This window comes from Lissotriton helveticus, chromosome 3_1 (genome assembly GCF_964261635.1).
Source record: "Lissotriton helveticus chromosome 3_1, aLisHel1.1, whole genome shotgun sequence".
In the NCBI taxonomy this organism is placed as follows: Eukaryota; Metazoa; Chordata; class Amphibia; order Caudata; family Salamandridae; genus Lissotriton; species Lissotriton helveticus.
The window spans coordinates 2,099,584,226-2,099,601,917 of NC_136061.1; positions in this window are offsets into that span (position 1 = coordinate 2,099,584,226).

Below are 17,692 nucleotides of genomic sequence, written 5' to 3' on the forward strand. Positions count from 1 at the left end.
GTGTGGGCTGCCGCAGCTGAAGAGCTGTGCCACTGAGTGCCCGCATTTTCTGTGCAACCAGAATCATCACTATCGCTAGTGTGGGCCCCGCAGCTGAGGAGCTGTGCCGCTGAGTGCCGCATTTGCTGTGCTACGAGAATCATCATTATCGCTAGTGTGGGCCGCCGCAGCTGAGGAGCTGTGCCGCTGAGTGCCTGCATTTGCTATGCTGAGAGAATCATCACTATCGCTAGTGTGGGCTGCTGCAGCTGAAGAGCTGTGCCGCTGATTGCCCGCATCTGCTGTGCTACGAGGATCATCGCAATCACTATTGTGGGCCACTGCAGCTGAGGAGCTGTCCCGCTGAGTGCCCACCTTTGCCGTCCTACGAGTATCATCGCAATCGCTATTGTGGGCCGCTGCAGCTGAGGAGCTGTGCCGGTGAGTGCCCGCATTTGCCATCCTACGAGAATCATGCTATCGCTATTGTGGGCCACTGCAGCTGAGGAGCTGTGCCGCTGAATGCCCGCACTAGTCACCACTTTGAGGATCTTATTATCACCTGCGTGTGCCCACCTTTAAGTCCCGTCCCAGGATTTTTGTGAGTGAACGCCAAGGACTGCTACAGCTGGGAGCTGTGGCCGTTGTGAACCCACCTGTCATCACCGCGGCTTCCATGTGAGGCTGCGTGCCGTGCCCCTTGAAATCTCAGGTACATTGTGCATTCCCGGGTTGCGTGACCCTGGCCTCGAAGTAAGTTCGTTCCACATGATTTTGAGTCCTCTATTGCTTTTGAAGTGAGTCTGTAAATATGTGCATTGTGGTTTCTTGATTGCATTTGAGCCTTATGTTAAGCCTATATAAAGATACTTAGTTTTCTATATCTACTTGTGTGGTGTCCCTTTGTAGTGTCTTCACTGTGTTATTGTGTATGGTCATAAATGCTGCACACACTGCCTCTGAGATAGGCATGTCTGCTCGTGCTACGTTACCACAGGGTTGAGCAGGGGTTATCAAAGGGTGTAGCCCCCTTACTCTGACTTAGCAAGAAGGATACCTATTTGGACCTCGGTACCAGCCGCTGCCAACTAGAGATCCCCATTTCTAACATTGGCGGGCAGCGGTGAGGATCAGGACTTGCATTTATGATCCACATACAATAACTGGTGTACGCTACTAGTGAGTGTAGGCCTAGGTGCAACCACATACGGTTTGATTTTGTTCTATTGTTGATTGTAATTGCCAGTTATGCCTACAATGGGTAGGCCAACACCCAATGCTTCGGAGGATCTCATCTTTGAGAAAGACAGGTTGGAAACCTACAATGCCAAACAGCTAAAGTCTTTTTGCAAGCAATTCACCGTCCCTGTTGCGGGTCTCTCTAGGAAGGAGGAGTATCAGAAGGCCTGGTTAGTAACGAGAGAGTCTGCTAGGAATGAAAGATAGAATGCTGGAGGGCAGTTTAATGACAAAGTGGATTTAGTGGGAGGAGGTAAAGCACTTTCCAATCCAGGTACTAGTGTGTCCTCAAAGGGCCTGTCTCCAGAAGAGATGGAGGACAGGGAGAGAGATAGGAGGCATAGTTTGGAGATGGCCAAATTGGAAGGTCAGAAGGACCTAGAGAGTAAAAAGTTGGATATTGAGAATAACAGTTTGGCATTTTAACTTGAGAAAATGAAACTTGAGCATCAGAGAATATTGAGGGAGTTGGAGATCAAGGCTAAGAGTTTAGCGATCTCCTCCTCTTGTGACAGCCTACCTTTAGTACCTACCGAGAGTAGAGTTTACATACCCAAGGATTTCATCAAGAATTTCCATAAGAGTGAGGATATTGGGCAAAAGTTTGCCGCATATGAGATAGCCATGGTGTCCCACTGGGTCCCTGAGAAGGATTGGGGAGTGGGGTTGTGGGGACGCTTTGTGAGTGATGGGAGGGATACCCTGTTGGACCTGCCTGAAGAGAGCAGGATGGTGTATGCCCATCTGAAAGAGGCCTTGATGACACAATATGGTTTGACCCCAGAAATGTACATGCAGAGATTTAGAACCTATAAGAAGTTAGAGGGTACCACTTGGGTTGGATATGTGTCTTTTTTTTGCAGAGCAATGGATCTCTGGGTAAAGGGTAGCAAAGTGGACACTTTTGAGCAATTGTATGATTTGTTTGCATGGGAGCATTTATCTAGTAACTATTTTCCAGAGCTACGCCAGCACCTTGTTGATAGCAAGCTAACTAACCCTAGGAAGCTTGCTGAGGAGGCGGACCGCTGGGTGAGCACCCGGGTTCGCAAGGGACTTCGTCAAAGATGGGCAGGGTCCCCAGCAGAGAAGTGGGGGCAACAGGGGTAGACAGTGGAAGTTCCAGAGAGGGCCCAAAAAGTAATTTCCTAGGAAACCAAGGAGTGGTGTCCCAGCCTCCCCCTGAGAAGAAGCCAGTGCCCCCGACAGGTAGGCCTGTTCAGAGGGGGCCTCTTACTTGCATTAAGTGTGGTCAAGTTGGCCACCGGTATTATGATCCCCAGTGTCCCCAGAGGGACTCCAATGCACCACCTCGTGCGCCCCCCGCAAGATTGCCGGCATAGCCCTGGAAGGGGAGGAGATGGGTGCCCAAGGTGGGTGGGATCCCGTAGAATTGACCCTGCTTTGCGGATAACGGAGGGGAAAGACTCACCGCTTCGTGGGACCAACTGTCGCTGCTTGTCTCTCTGCTGGGGCTGGGTGCTCCTTGTCAGCTGTCTCCCCCGCCGTCGCTGCCTACAGCCACCACAGGCGCGGCCCGCTGTGCGGGGAGACCACATCACCCAGCAGCCCCTGCATCTACTTCCTGGGACACGACCCCTTTGCTTAAAGCTCAGACCCATCTCCCGCATCGCGGGACGCGCGCGGGCTATGCCCGGGCAAAGGGCGGGCCCTCTGTGGCCCGAGGAGGACGGGACGGGCCACCCCCCTTGGCATTTCAACAAGAGGAGGTAAAGAAACCTGGTGATTATATTTATGCTCATTTACGGACCTCCCCAATGGATATTATTCTGTGAACTTCGAAATTACTAGATCTTGCTGCTGTTTTGGCGTTCACTATTTTTAAACAAGTCACACTATGACTCGTAAGGGGGTTACCAAAAATGCCACCCCCCTTAGAGGGTTTCATTCAACGGGACACTTGATCACTACCTAAATAGGACAATATTGCCCATTTCCCGTGAAACAGAGAGTCCAGAACGATCCCCGTCCACAGATAGTACACCCAACAAGCGATCTCCCTCACAGGCAGCTGACATAATACAAAACCTGTCTTTGCTGGAGGAATTAAACAGTTTATGTAAAACAAAGTATGCTCCACTGGAACCTAGAACTTAGCAAACTAGCGCCCTTAACTGTTCTACAGCAAGCACAAGTCCCCAGACTAGTACACCATTCCACCTAAATGATAGTCTGTTAGGTACCCCCCACTTACTACCTGCACAACGTATCACCCAAAACATAGTGCTCCCTCAGGTTTCCCCCTTTAAAATAAATGGACATGGGGTTAAACACCAGGGAAGTCAGGCAAAACAATTGAAATTGTGCTCAAGTCCCCCATTGACCGTTATCACCTCCCCCCCATCCTCAGAGGGTGCTGGGAAATTAAACTCTTCTGCACCTTCTACCCAGGCAACCCTATTGGTACAGATCGAACACCTGGTCAAATCTATAATATTCCCGGTGATAGAAAGAATGAACAATCTAGGGGATAGGCTCACGGGAATAGAGGAAACGATCAAGGCCAACTTGATACTCATAAAAAACATTGCAAAATCTAACCAACCTCAGTCTCTCGCTGCCATAGAAGTGCTTAAATCATCTGCACAAAGTAATAATGTCCAAATCCAACCAGTAACCTCACCTACGTCAGCTCTAAACATTCCTAGAGTATCCACTAACTCTACATTAGCACAGTGCACTGCCGCCAGAGTAGGGTTGAGCAAAGAACCCTCATTCCATAAGGGGACAGTTGCTAACTATGGCAACACGCCAAGAATATTTAATCACATACACTTACCACCGGAGGCTGCTCCGTTTGTGTGCGTTCTCTCGGGAGTGTCAGCACTCACAAGCCGAAAAGTTGAAAGACATCAGGACCTAAAACACAAGGTTACATTTTGGCTAACAAAAAATAGACTCCTGTCCCCTAACTTGGACGGAAGAATTATGAGTGTTAGAAGGGTGGGCTGGCTAGGATCCCTTCCAAAAGATATTGTCAGCGACCTGGTACTAGTAAAATTCAGGAACAAACACGTTGTCCCATATCTTCAAACTTGGCAGCCCCAAAAAGGAGATGGCCCTATATCTACCTGGGATCTACATGACTTTTACCCGAGTACGTCATACCTTTGCCCATCAAGACCAAACGCAAAGTGTAACCACCCGATGGGCAGAAGTGTCTGCGCATTGAGTGGCCGCAATATCTCCACTTCCAACCGATTTGAAACATTGTATAATAGCTATCTTTGACTTACATATGGAAAGTTTTTCAATAGATTCACTCTGCTTGTTATCAATTGCCTTAATTAAGGGACAATTAGTTGTAATGTTATTTTCTTTAACGCTAATCCTGTAAAATGAACGTAATCAGAAAGGAAATCGCATCCAAAGGTTGGGCTCATATTTTAACTTGTAGATATTTTGTGTTACTGTAATGTATGTTTTTTATGACTTATGCTTTTATGATTTTGAAATTTAAATCGAATAAAGCTGAATTGAATTGAATTGAATTGACCCTAGTCTCGCTAGGAGACTTTGAGAAGGTCCCTAAACCTACACTACCTGCTAACACTAAGAAGTACAGGCAATGGGTGACCATCAATGGCCATAGGGTGGAGGCTCTGAGTGACACAGGAGCTAGTGTGACTGTAGTCAGCTCCCGGTTGGTGTCCAAAGAGCAGGTTGTCCCCCATGCATTCTGCCCAGTAGTGTCAGCAGACAACTCTGAGAGGCAGTGTGAGGTGGCTCAAGTTCCCTTTGAGTGGGGGGTGGGAGGGTCTCAGGAACACTTCAAGTAGTTGTGAGGCCAGCCATGCCTGTAGACTGTCAGTTGGGCAATGATTTCGAGAACTCCCTGTGGGCTACGGTGGAGAGGAAAACTCACTTGGAATTGTTGGGTCTGCCTGAATGGGCATGCATGACCACTCGGTCCATGGCAGCCAGTCAGGATGTTCAGAAGGAGCGGGAGCCTGAAAGTATGGTCCAGGCCCCTGCCTTAAAGAGAAGGGGTAGAGGGCGTGGGAAACCAGCCCCATGGTTCCCATGGTCGAGGAGGGAGCAGACCTTGAGGGGGATGCCTTGGAGCCTACAGGGGAACAAGTCGCCGAACTGGGGGACCTGCCTGAGCTGACCCATTGGCGGCAGGAAGGGTGGCCCACCAAGGAGGAATTTTTTTGAGCAGCAGAGAACATGCCCTTCTCTTGATGGGCGTAAGTCTCTTATGGGGGAACCCAGTATCCCTCAGAACCTGGGCAGTATATTTTTAGTATAAACAATGGTTCTGTCGGGTATGTACATAACTGCTTTAGATCATATATATATATATCTGATTTCTTTAATGTCAGTGCATCATCATATTCTACATCAGATGAATTTATTTACCTAGACTAATACATATAGTACCAAAACCAAACCAAAAAAAGAGGGTCAAAGAGGTTTTTAATCACCCAGTCAACTTAATCGTTACTTTCTTCTTATTTTGACCCAATCATGAATGCATAGAAAATCAATCTTTACATATTATTTTACAATAAACGGCGCAGCAAACACAAGTGAGTAAATTGTGACAATTCGTGCATACGTGAAAAAGTGCAATATATACAAGTGATTGAACAATGGAAATAAGGGTAGGAATCAATTCAATAGGCCAGATATTTTGTAAATTCAAAAGTCATATAGTCCAGTGTGCTCGATTATTTAGCTTTTTTATCCTGGATTCAATTAACTGGTCCTATGTTTTAAAGTCGTCGACATTTCGACCCTAATAACGCCTGATTTGCAGGTCTGTACGGGTCTTCCTCAGGACAGGAACATGGGTAAGGGAGTGAGCGCCTGTCAATAAAACGGAAAGGGTTTGGTATTGTAATCTGTGATAATTAAGAGAACATTTAAAAATCGCCTAGGCGATTAGGGGTTGAGGAACACACCCAATAGTCTAGTGGTAGACTAATTTTCAGACTGTCTTGTTTCAAATTTTCATCAGATTGGGTTGCATCAGATTATTCTGTAGGATATAATATGAATTTAAGGACAGGTTTAATTTATTACAGTCCTAAGCGTGGCTAGTGGTTTCTACGTTTCACACTTACCCAGATTAATTATTTCCGGATAATCAAGCTCATGTTACTCAGCGTGATTCGCCATCTCATTACACCTTAGCTTATTTGGAATTTAATCGATCATCAACCGTCTGAAAGTCAAGTTGAGTATCAATTACTAGGAGTTATATTTACTAGACATAGGCAATTGATGTCAAATATCGCCAAACCAATTTACCGAATCAACTTCGGTGTCTGTTGGTATCTCTCAACTCAATTATTCAGTCGCATCGTATTAGGTGATCTAAAGTTAAACGGGAGAATGGTGTCATTACCAAAGCAAGGTGTCCTATTCACCAACATATAATCCAAACCTAGAATGCAGCTAAAGGCAATTGTGCTTACCGATAGAGATAAACTGCAGCCAGCTCGCGGTCACTGTACTGTCGAGTGGCGTTTCCGCATATAATCGTCGACCCGGAAGTCTAACGGATCGTTTAACTCAGCGCCTCTTTCGCGAGGACGTAACGTCGTTGCTTAGCTACCAGATGCTTAATGTCTCTAAGGGCGAAGAAGCAACGTCGTTGCTTAGTTACCAAACGCTCTATTTGTCTATGGGTGTCGGCATGATGACGTCATGGCGTCATGGTATCCACATATTTTGCTTGTCTATTATTGAAATTAAGGCGTGTGTTAGATTCCCGAAATAAAAACTGATTTAATTAAATCAAATGATACAACAGGCAGTCAGTATCTAACTCCATCTACAAGTTTAAGTGGTTTAGGCTGTGCGATCGGGCTAGTTGGTCAATTTTAACCACGATGCCTACACGAAGGAGCACAATACAAAGTCGATCTGGATTTTGACATGCAACATATTAGAACATAGGCTTAAGTTTTAAACACCATTATGAATTATTTTTCATCACACTTTCAACATATTACAGTATATGTACACATTCAGGGGCTGTCGCCATTAATATGAGAAAGAGTAGAATATTCACTTCTTACGTATACATTCTCAGTTTATGCAGTCAGAATTATGACATGCAACATATTAAAACATAGGCTTAAGTTTTGAACACCATTATGAATTGTTTTTTATCACACCTTAAACATATTACAGTATATGTACATAGTCTGGGGCGTTTTTGATCAGTATATGCAGTCGGATCAGGGTATTTAATGAAAAAGAAGGTCGAAGACAATACAGTTGGCCCATCTGTCTGGCTATCTCCTCCCTCTCATTGAGCCCTCGCTGCACAGTGTCTAGGGAATGTATCCATCTTCATTCCTTGTAGTTTAATGATTTGGACAGCGAACCATCTCTGCTACCTATGGTTACTTTCTCCAATACTCTCCATTCAATCTCTTCTGGTTTATGGCCAAGTGTGTTATAATGCTCAACTAATGGGGAACCCACTACGTTACACCTGATTCTACTCATGTGCTGCAGAATTCATGCTTTCACTTTCTGCGAAGTCTGCCCCACATATAACATTGCACACGGACACATGATGGCATAGATTACATGGGTACTGTTGCAATTTGTAAATTGCATCTGTCTATATGTTTTGGTGTTATAGATGAAGCTAGAGCCTTCCTGACAGAAATCACACGCCTTACAATTTCCACATTTATGATGACCCATCATTGGGGGAAGGTTAAACATGCTTCTTATGTCAGGTTGCTTCGGGGGTTCAAGGAAGGCCCTGAATACTGAGTCTTTTATATTCCTTCCTCGTTTAAAGGCAAATAATGGTTGATCTTCCGTCTTTACTTCTGTTGCCACCAAGTTCCAGTATTTCTGTATGATTTTCTTCAGGTCTGTGCTCCTCGTGTTATATGTAGTCACACAAACAATAGCGTTCGTTCCCTCTGCTTTCTCCTTGGTCTCAAGGAGAGTCTCTCGTGGTTGATACCATGCCCGTTTCTTAGCACGTTTGAGTAATCCAGATGGATACCCACGCTCCCTCAGTCTCTTCGTTAGGTTGTCAGCTTCATGGAAGAAGTCCTTTCTCCGGTAACAGTTCCTTCTTAGTCTGAGGTACTGCCCATATGGTAGGTTATCCCTTAAATTTCTTGGATGGTGAGATCCATACATTTGGAGGGTATTTCTCTCCATGGGTTTCCGGTACAGATCGGTATACAGTAGTCCATTCTCTGCCCTAAATGTAAGGTCTAAAAAATCAATTTTCTCATTGTTATGGGCCATCGTAAATTGAATATCAACACTTCTGTTGTTCAACTAAGTATGAAATTCTGTTAGTTCAGCTTCATTTCCAGACCAAATCATTAGGACATCACCGATGTACCTTTTCACCATCGCAATTTTCAAAAGTTCAATCAGGAAATCCGTTGGGATCCAATGAGGAAACCCAAGGCTGCAAGAAATGGTCTATAAACTTATAGACCATTTCTTGCAGCCTTGGGTTTCCTCTACCAAATCATATGTACGGGACAGTATGCACATCATTCAGATACTAGAGGGTCAACCATTTGATGGAGAGAAGCAAATCTTAGTCACACTGGATGTCTCATCCTTGTATACATCGATTCCACAAGATGCAGCAGTGGAAGTCATCAGATCAACCCTTGAAAGAAGAGATAGACCTCATTGGATCCCAACGGATTTCCTGATTGAACTTTTGAAAATTGCGATGGTGAAAAATTATTTCGTATTCAAGAAAGAGTTCTATTATCAGTGCAAAGGCGTGGCAATGGGCGCGACCTACGCCCCAAGTTTGGCAAATATATACATGGATGGATACGAGGAAGAATTTTATATGATCTGACTAATCCATATCTTGATAAAATAGATGTATGGAAAAGGTACATCGATGATGTCCTAATGATTTGGTCTGGAAATGAAGCTGAACTAACAGAATTTCATACTTGGTTGAACAACAGAAGTGTTGATATTCAATTTACGATGGCCCATAACAATGAGAAAATTGATTTTTTAGACCTTACATTTAGGGCAGAGAATGGACTACTGTATGAATGGAGAGTATTGGAGAAAGTAACCATAGGTAGCAGAGGTGGTTCGCTGTCCAAATCATTAAACTACAAGGAATGTAGATGGATACATTCCCTATACACTGTGCAGCGAGGGCTCAATGAGAGGGAGGAGATAGCCAGACAGATGGGCCAACTGTAATGTCTTCGACCTTCTTTTTCATTAAATACCCTGATCCGACTGCATATACTGATCAAAAACGCCCCAGACTATGTACATATACTGTAATATGTTGAAGGTGTGATGAAAAACAATTCATAATGGTGTTCAAAACTTAAGCCTATGTTTTAATATGTTGCATGTCATAATTCTGACTGCATAAACAGAGAATGTATACGTAGGAAGAGAATATTCTACTCTTTCTCATATTAATGGCGTATCTATACAGCCCCTGAATGTTTACATATACTGTAATATGTTGAAAGTGTGATGAAAAATAATTCGTACTGGTGTTTAAAACTTAAGCCTATGTTCTAATATGTGGCATGTCAAAATCCAGATCGACTTTGTATTGTGCTCCTTCGTGTAGGCAGCGTGGTTAAAATTGACCAAGTAGCCCGATCGCACAGCCTAAACCACTTAAACTTGTAGATGGAGTTAGATACTGACTGCCTGTTGTATCATTTGATTTAATTAAATCAGGTTTTATTTCGGGAATCTAACACACGCCTTAATTTCAATAATAGACAAGCAAAATATGTGGATACCATGACGCCATGACGTCATCATGCCGACACCCATAGACAAATAGAGCGTTTGGTAACTAAGCAACGACGTTGCTTCTTCGCCCTTAGAGACATTAAGCGTCTGGTAGCTAAGCAACGACGTTACGTCCTCGCGATAGAGGCGCTGAGTTAAACGATCCGTTAGACTTCCGGGTCGACGATTATATGCGGAAACGCCACTCGACAGTACAGTGACCGCGAGCTGGCTGCAGTTTATCTCTATCGGTAAGCACAATTGCCTTTAGCTGCATTCTAGGTTTGGATTATATGTCGGTGAATAGGACACCTTGCTTTGGTAATGACACCATTCTCCCGTTTAACTTTAGATCACCTAATACGATGCGACTGAATAATTGAGTTGAGAGATACCAACAGACACCGAAGTTGATTCGGTAAATTGGTTTGGCGATATTTGACATCAATTGCCTATGTCTTGTAAATATAACTCCTAGTAATTGATACTCAACTTGACTTTCAGACGGTTGATGATCGATTAAAATCCAAATAAGCTAAGGTGTAATGAGATGGCGAATCACGCTGAGTAACATGAGCTTGATTATCCGGAAATAATTAATCTGGGTAAGTGTGAAACGTAGAAACCACTAGCCTCGCTTAGGACTGTAATAAATTAAACCTGTCCTTAAATTCATATTATATCCTACAGAATAATCTGATGCAACCCAATCTGATGAAAATTTGAAACAAGACAGTCTGAAAATTAGTCTACCATTAGACTATTGGGTGAGTTCCTCAACCCCTAATCGCCTAGGCGATTTTTAAATGTTCTTTTAATTATCACAGATTACAATAACAAATCCTTTCCGTTTTATTGACAGGCGCTCACTCCCTTACCCATGTTCCTGTCCTGAGGAAGACCCGTACAGACCTGCAAATCAGGCGTTATTAGGGTCGAAACGTCGACGACTTTAAAACATAGGACCAGTCAATTGAATCCAGGATAAAAAAGCTAAATAATCGAGCACACTGGACTATATGACTTTTGAATTTACAAAATATCTGGCCTATTGAATTGATTCCTACCCTTATTTCCATTGTTCAATCACTTGTATATATTGCACTTTTTCACTTATGCACGAATTGTCACAATTTACTCACTTGTGTTTGCTGCGCCGTTTATTGTAAAATAATATGTAAAGATTGATTTTCTATGCATTCATGATTGGGTCAAAATAAGAAGAAAGTAACGATTAAGTTGACTGGGTGATTAAAAACCTCTTTGACCCTCTTCTTTTGGTTTGGTTTTGGTACTATATGTATTAGTCTAGGTAAATAAATTCATCTGATGTAGAATATGATGATGCACTGACATTAAAGAAATCAGAGATATATATATATATATAATCTAAAGCAGTTATGTACATACCCGACAGAACCATTGTTTATACTAAAAACTTCTCTTGAGGGCCTGCGGCGACAGGCTGCAGCCCAGGCAGCAGGTCAGGGTCACATTTGATCTATTGGGAGAATGACCTCCTTTACAGTGAGCCTAAGGTTGCTGAGCCTGGGTCAGCCTGTGCGCTGGTGGTACCCCAGGGCTTCAGAGCCTTCCCACGGGGGTAGACTCATGATGTGCCATTGGCCGGACATCTAGGGCAGACCAAGACCTTTGAGAGGCTGGTCACCCACTTTCATTGGCCCCAGACGCTCACTGCAGGACATGTGAAACTTGCCAGGCAAGTAGGAAGAGTGGGGGGAAGACCAAGGCCCCACTCCAGCACTTTCCAGTTATCAGTACCCCGTTCGAGTGAGTGGGTATTGACATTGTGGGGCCCCTGAACCCCCAAGACAGCCATGGGCAAAAGGTTCATCCTGGTCTTGGTGGACCATGCCACTCGGTACCCGAAAGCCATCCCACTCAGGACAGTGACCGCCCCGTGGTGGGACTTGCACTGATGGGGATTTTCTCCTGTGTGGGGTTCCCCAGAGAGGTGGTGTCTGATAGGGGTTCTAACTTCATTTCCAAATATATGAAGTCCCTGTGGGAGGAGTGTGGGATAACTTACAAGTTTACAACTCCTTACCACCCCCAAGGTAATGGACTGGTTGAGATATTTAACCGGACCCTTAAGGGCATAATTATGGGCCTAGAGGAGCTCATGAGGCGTAAGTGAGACGTCTCTTGCCATGCCTGCTGTTTGCTTACCGTGAGAGGCCAAATAAGTCCTTAGGGTTCAGTCCCTTTCAACTGCTCTATGGTCACCCGGTAAGAGGACCTCTGAGTCTAGTTAAGGAAGGCTGGGAGCAATCTCCCAGGAAACCTCCCCAGGATGCTTTTATTTACATGCTGGCCTTCAGGATCCAGACTCGGCGTTTCAGAAAACTTGCTGAGGCAAATCTGGAAGCCAGCCAGGAAGGGATGAACCGCTGGCATGATCAGAATGCCACTCTGATTGAGTTTCAGCCTGGTCAAAAGGTTTGGGTCATGGCCCCTGTGGAGCCCTGTGTGCTCCAGGATAAGTGGACCTGCCCCTTTGAGATGGTGAAACGCAAGAGTCCTGTTACATACATGGTGGACTTGCGGTCTCCCAGGAACCCCTTGCCGGTCCTGCATGTTAACCGCCTGAAGCCCCACTTTGAGAGGTCTGAAGTGGGCATGTTTCTGCCCACAGATGCTGGAATGGAGGAGGAGAGTGAGCCTCTTCCTGTGTGCAGAGGTACATGATGAAGCAGTGGAGCGTGTGGTCCTCTCCGCCACACTGACCCCTGAGCAGCAGAGCGATTGTCACCAACTGTTGGGGCAATTCAGTGATCTGTTCTCCCTGGTGCCTAGTGTCACTGATTGGTGGGTCCATGACGTAGACACTGGGGACAGTCCTCCTGTCAAGCACAAGGCTTACCGAGTGACTGACCGGGTCAGGATATACCTTAAGGAGGAGGTCTCCAAAATGTTTTGCTTTAGGGGTGATTGAGTCCTCTAGCAGCCCTTGGTCCAGCCCCGTGGTCCTGGTTCCAAAAGCTGCAGCGCCTGGTGCCACCCCAGAACTTCGGTTCAGCGTGGACTACCGAGGTCTCAATTCTGTCACGAAGACTGATGCGCTCCCCATCCCCAGAGCTGATGAGCTCATAGATCGGCTAGGGGCTGCACGGTACCGCAGTATGTTTGATTTGACGTCTGGGTATTGGCAGATCGCCTTGACTGATGGGGAAAAGGAGAGGTCAGCATTCTCCACACCAGATGGGCACTACCAGTTCTGAGCGATACCCTTTGGGATGAAGAATGCCCCTCCCACCTTTCAGAGTTTGGTCAACAGGGTGTTGGTTGGGCTGGAAGATTTCAGTGCCGCCTACCTGGACGACATTGGAGTGTTTAGTTCCTCATGGGAGGACCACCTGCGCCACCTCTGGGAAGAGTTGATGGCACTGCGAAAGGCAGGCCTCACAATCAAGGCAAGTAAGTGCCAGATTGGGCAGAGTTCTGTGGTGCTCTTAGGACAACAGGTGGGGAGCGGCCAGGTGGCGCTCCTACAGCCCAAGATTGAAGCCATCCTGGCTTGGGAGCCCCCGAAGACCCAGACACAGGATAAAGAGCCTTTTTAGGACTCACGGGCTATTACAGGAGGTTTGTCAAGGGGTATGGCAACATTGTGGCACCCTTGACTGAGCTGACTTCTAAGAAGGAGCCAAAGAGTGTGAACTGGACTGACACCTGTCAGAAAGGTTTTGACGCCCTGAAGACTGCCATGTGCTCGGCACTGGTACTTCAGGCTCCCAACTTTTCAAAATAATTTGTCGTCTAGACAGACGCTTCCGAGCACAGTGTGGGGGCCGTTCTGTCACAGATCAATAAGGAGGGCCTAGACCAACCTGTAGCCTTCATTAGTAGGAGGTTACTGCCACTGGAACAGAGGTGGAGTGCAATTGAGCGTGAGGCATTCGCTGTGGTCTGGGCACTGAAGAAGCTGAGACATACCTGTTTGGGACTCACTTCCGGGTTCAGACAGACCACAGGCCCCTAAGATGGTTGATGCAGATGAGGGGTGAGAATCCAAAGTAGTTGAGGTGGTCCATTTCCCTACAGGGTATGGACTTTGCGGTGGAACACCGCCCTGGTACAGAACACACCAATGCTGATGGTCTGTCCAGATTTTTCCGCCTTAGTGATGAGAAAAATCCTAAGTGGGTGGGTAGTTCTCCCCACATTTCAGCTGGAGGGGACGCGTGTTAGACCTGGCACCATTGGCGTGGGTCTCCCTTCCATTTTTCGTTTCGGTCTCCTCTGTGTTTGTTAGTGTCAGATGCTCTGGGCACTGTGCCACTGCCATTCAGTGCCACAGTGCGAATGCTCCCTATTGTAAATTGACTGTTTGAATTGGTATAATCCTAATTGACCCAAGGAAGATGAAAGGAAAGCCGAATTTAGTATGCCTGAGCTCCAAATATGAAAATGCATCTTTTAGTGACGATTATTTTAACTTCTGTGTTTAAAACGATCACTTTTGGGAAGTAAGTATTCTCTGGCCTAACCCTTCCCATGTGTTCTGCTGTTATGTGTATTGGATGTCTGGTTTTGGAGGGTCAGGGCAGGCTGAGACCGACCTTGGTTAAATGGAGAGATCTGAAGTTGGAGTGTGGGGAGCGGTGACCCTTTGATCTGAGCAGGGCTGACAGCTCATGATCTGTAAAGCCATGACAAGGCACCAACCTCTTTACAGGCCATTCACATACCTTTCACACTTGACACACACTTTCACACCTCCAGCTGCTCCCCCAGCACATTACAACACTCACATCAACAGACAATGTGGAGACAATGTACACCTGGCAGAAAAACACAGAAAAGAGAAATATTACTTTAAAACGAACAATTCCTTATGTACACATACATACTGGTTGGACTTGGCACAAGGGTGAGTGAAGGTTCAGAGCATAAAATTGTATTAACAATAGATTTCACATAAGGGAATGCACTGTTAATAATTAAAAGGTTAAAACCCTGAACCAATGACTCACAGCTCGTGAGCTGTAAAGCCATGGCAAGGCACCATCCTCTTTACAGGCCATACATACACCTTTCATACGTGACACACATGACCATTCGCACCGCCAGCCGTGGGCCAAGAACATTACAACATTCACATCAACAGACAGCTCCATTCAAACGTCCATCACTTTTATACGCCCACAAGACGGACACAGCAATCACACCGGCTGGTGCTTGACATAGTGTGTGCAGTGGCATTTGGCTAGCAGAGTGTGTAATGACCAGCAGCAAGTCACTACTCACACACCGCCATCCAAGCGCCAGCCCATGCACACCGCCAGCCAAGTGCCAGTCCATGCACACCACCAGTCAAGTGCCAGTTCATGCACACTGCCAGCCAAGTGCGGGTCCACGCCCATTACCAGCTAAGCTCCAACCCATACTCACTGCCAGCCAAGCGTCAGTCCACTCACACCGCTAGCCAAGTGCCAGCCCATGCACACCACCAGCTAAGCGCCATCCTACCCATACCGCCAGCCAAGTGCCGGTCCTCGCACTCCGCCAGCCAAGCGCCAGTCCACGCACACTGCCAGCCAAGCGCCAGTCCATGCACACCACCAGCCAAGCACCAGTCCACACACACTGTCAAATTTTTAACAAGAAAGAAAACACAAAACAATTAGAACTAGATGCAAAACTATAACTACAAACACAACAGCGGCAACTAAAGACATCCTTCTTATGCCAACCGTGAAACTGAACAACAAATAAAAAACCATACAGACAAGGCAGTAAACTATTAGACTCACGGTTGCTCCCAAAATCTGAAACATGTGGGCACACACAGCCCAGGATTAGAAGGACAATCAGCAAAGTGCATATGACTCTCCTTCCACACACCTCTTTGCAAGCAGACTTTACATCTCCTACAGGGATTGTTTTCTTTGGACACAGCCACATTCTCCACTACTCCAACTCTAGAAACACATGCCTGTTCCACTACATCAAGGCTGCCTATCACAGACTCCTGAAACTGAGCAAAAGTCATCTTTGATGCTGGAGAACACACCTTGAACACAACAAAAGCATTACAAGTTGCTAAATTGGAAAGATTGATGGCCAACTTCCTATACCAAATGTAAGCCTTACGAATAGCAGTGTAAGGTTCCAACCTATGATCTACTCTATCAACACCACCCATGTGCTTATTGTGATTTACAATGCACACAGGTTTGCGCACTTCAGTAACCTGACCCCAAACAGCCACAGGTGAAGTGCTTTCATCATGGACGGTAGTCAGCATGTACACATCCCTCCTGTCCACAAATTTCACAGCTAGCAGTTCATCACTTCGCAAGGCACTGCACTGTCCCCTCTGAAGCTTTTTGCAAACAATCTCTTGTGGGTAAACTTTACGATTAGAGCGGATTGTGCCACAAGCAAGAGTATCCACTTTCAACAATTCCTTAAACAATTGCACAGCAGTGTAGAAGTTATCTAGGTACAGATGGTGACATTTGTTAAAAAGTCCTCTAGCAAGTTCCGACACAATTTTCTCTGAAACTCCAAAAGTGGACGGATAACCAGGAGGACAATAGTGGAATTTCTACCACCTGGAAATTATAGACATATCCTGTCCTACTCTCAGACAACATATACATCTTAATTCCATAACGTGCCCTCTTGCTAGGAATGTACTGTCTAAAAACTAAACGACCCTTGAACAGGACCAAAGGCTCATCAATAGCTATTTCTTTCCCTCGAGTACAGAACTCTGAAAATCGATCTACAAAGTGATCAAGAACAGGCAGAATTTTACAAAGACAGTCACATCGTGGCAACGCTGAAGCATTATCAACAAAATGCAGCATCCGAAGCAGAAGTAAATACAGATCATGACTCATAATTGAAGGAAATATGTCCGTTGCGATCAATGGACTAGTAGACCAAAATGAAGCCATGGACAGCTTCCTTATCAAGACCATCAAAAAAGTACATCTAGATTTGTGGGAGTCCACCCTGTAGCTCTAGAGTAGGGCCTAAGTCTGTCACTGTTGTCACTCAAATACTGTTCAGCATACAAATTAGTCTGCGCAACAATCTCAGCCAAAAATACATCATCCATAAACAACTGAAAAAACTGTATAGGCAAACTCATTTCACAATTCACTCTACACCCTGCATCACCACTAAAGGCAGGCAACACCGGCTGCACCATGTTTGGATCAACCCAGAGTCCAGCACTTCCAATGGGAAGCCGTGCAGCTCCAGGCTGCAATCCCAATGCCTCTTGCTACACCATCAACACATCAGTGTCCTCCCTTAAAACAGGCTCTGAGAGTATCTTCATCTGCACTAAGAGTAGCTTCATCCTCCGATAATTCCCCGTGGACGGAAAACTCACTGCTGGAATCTTGCACTTCCTCCTCTCTCCCCCAGACGCACTGTCAGTCTCATAATCATGGTCAAAGGAAGATTCAAAGACCATACCAACCACCTTCTGAGCTGCTAGCCATAATCCTTACTAACAAAGGTAATTTGTCAAACATGTCAACAACAACAAACACTTTATAGAATAGGTAATAAACAAAATGTGGCTTTATCACAAAGACCTATATACTCCAAAACTATGCCACTCACTTGTCAAAAGCAGATAGACTCACCACCACCTACTCTGCACAGACACAGCAAGGACCAACAATATCCCACTAAAAAAGAAAGAGAAAAGAAAATTACACATCAGACAACG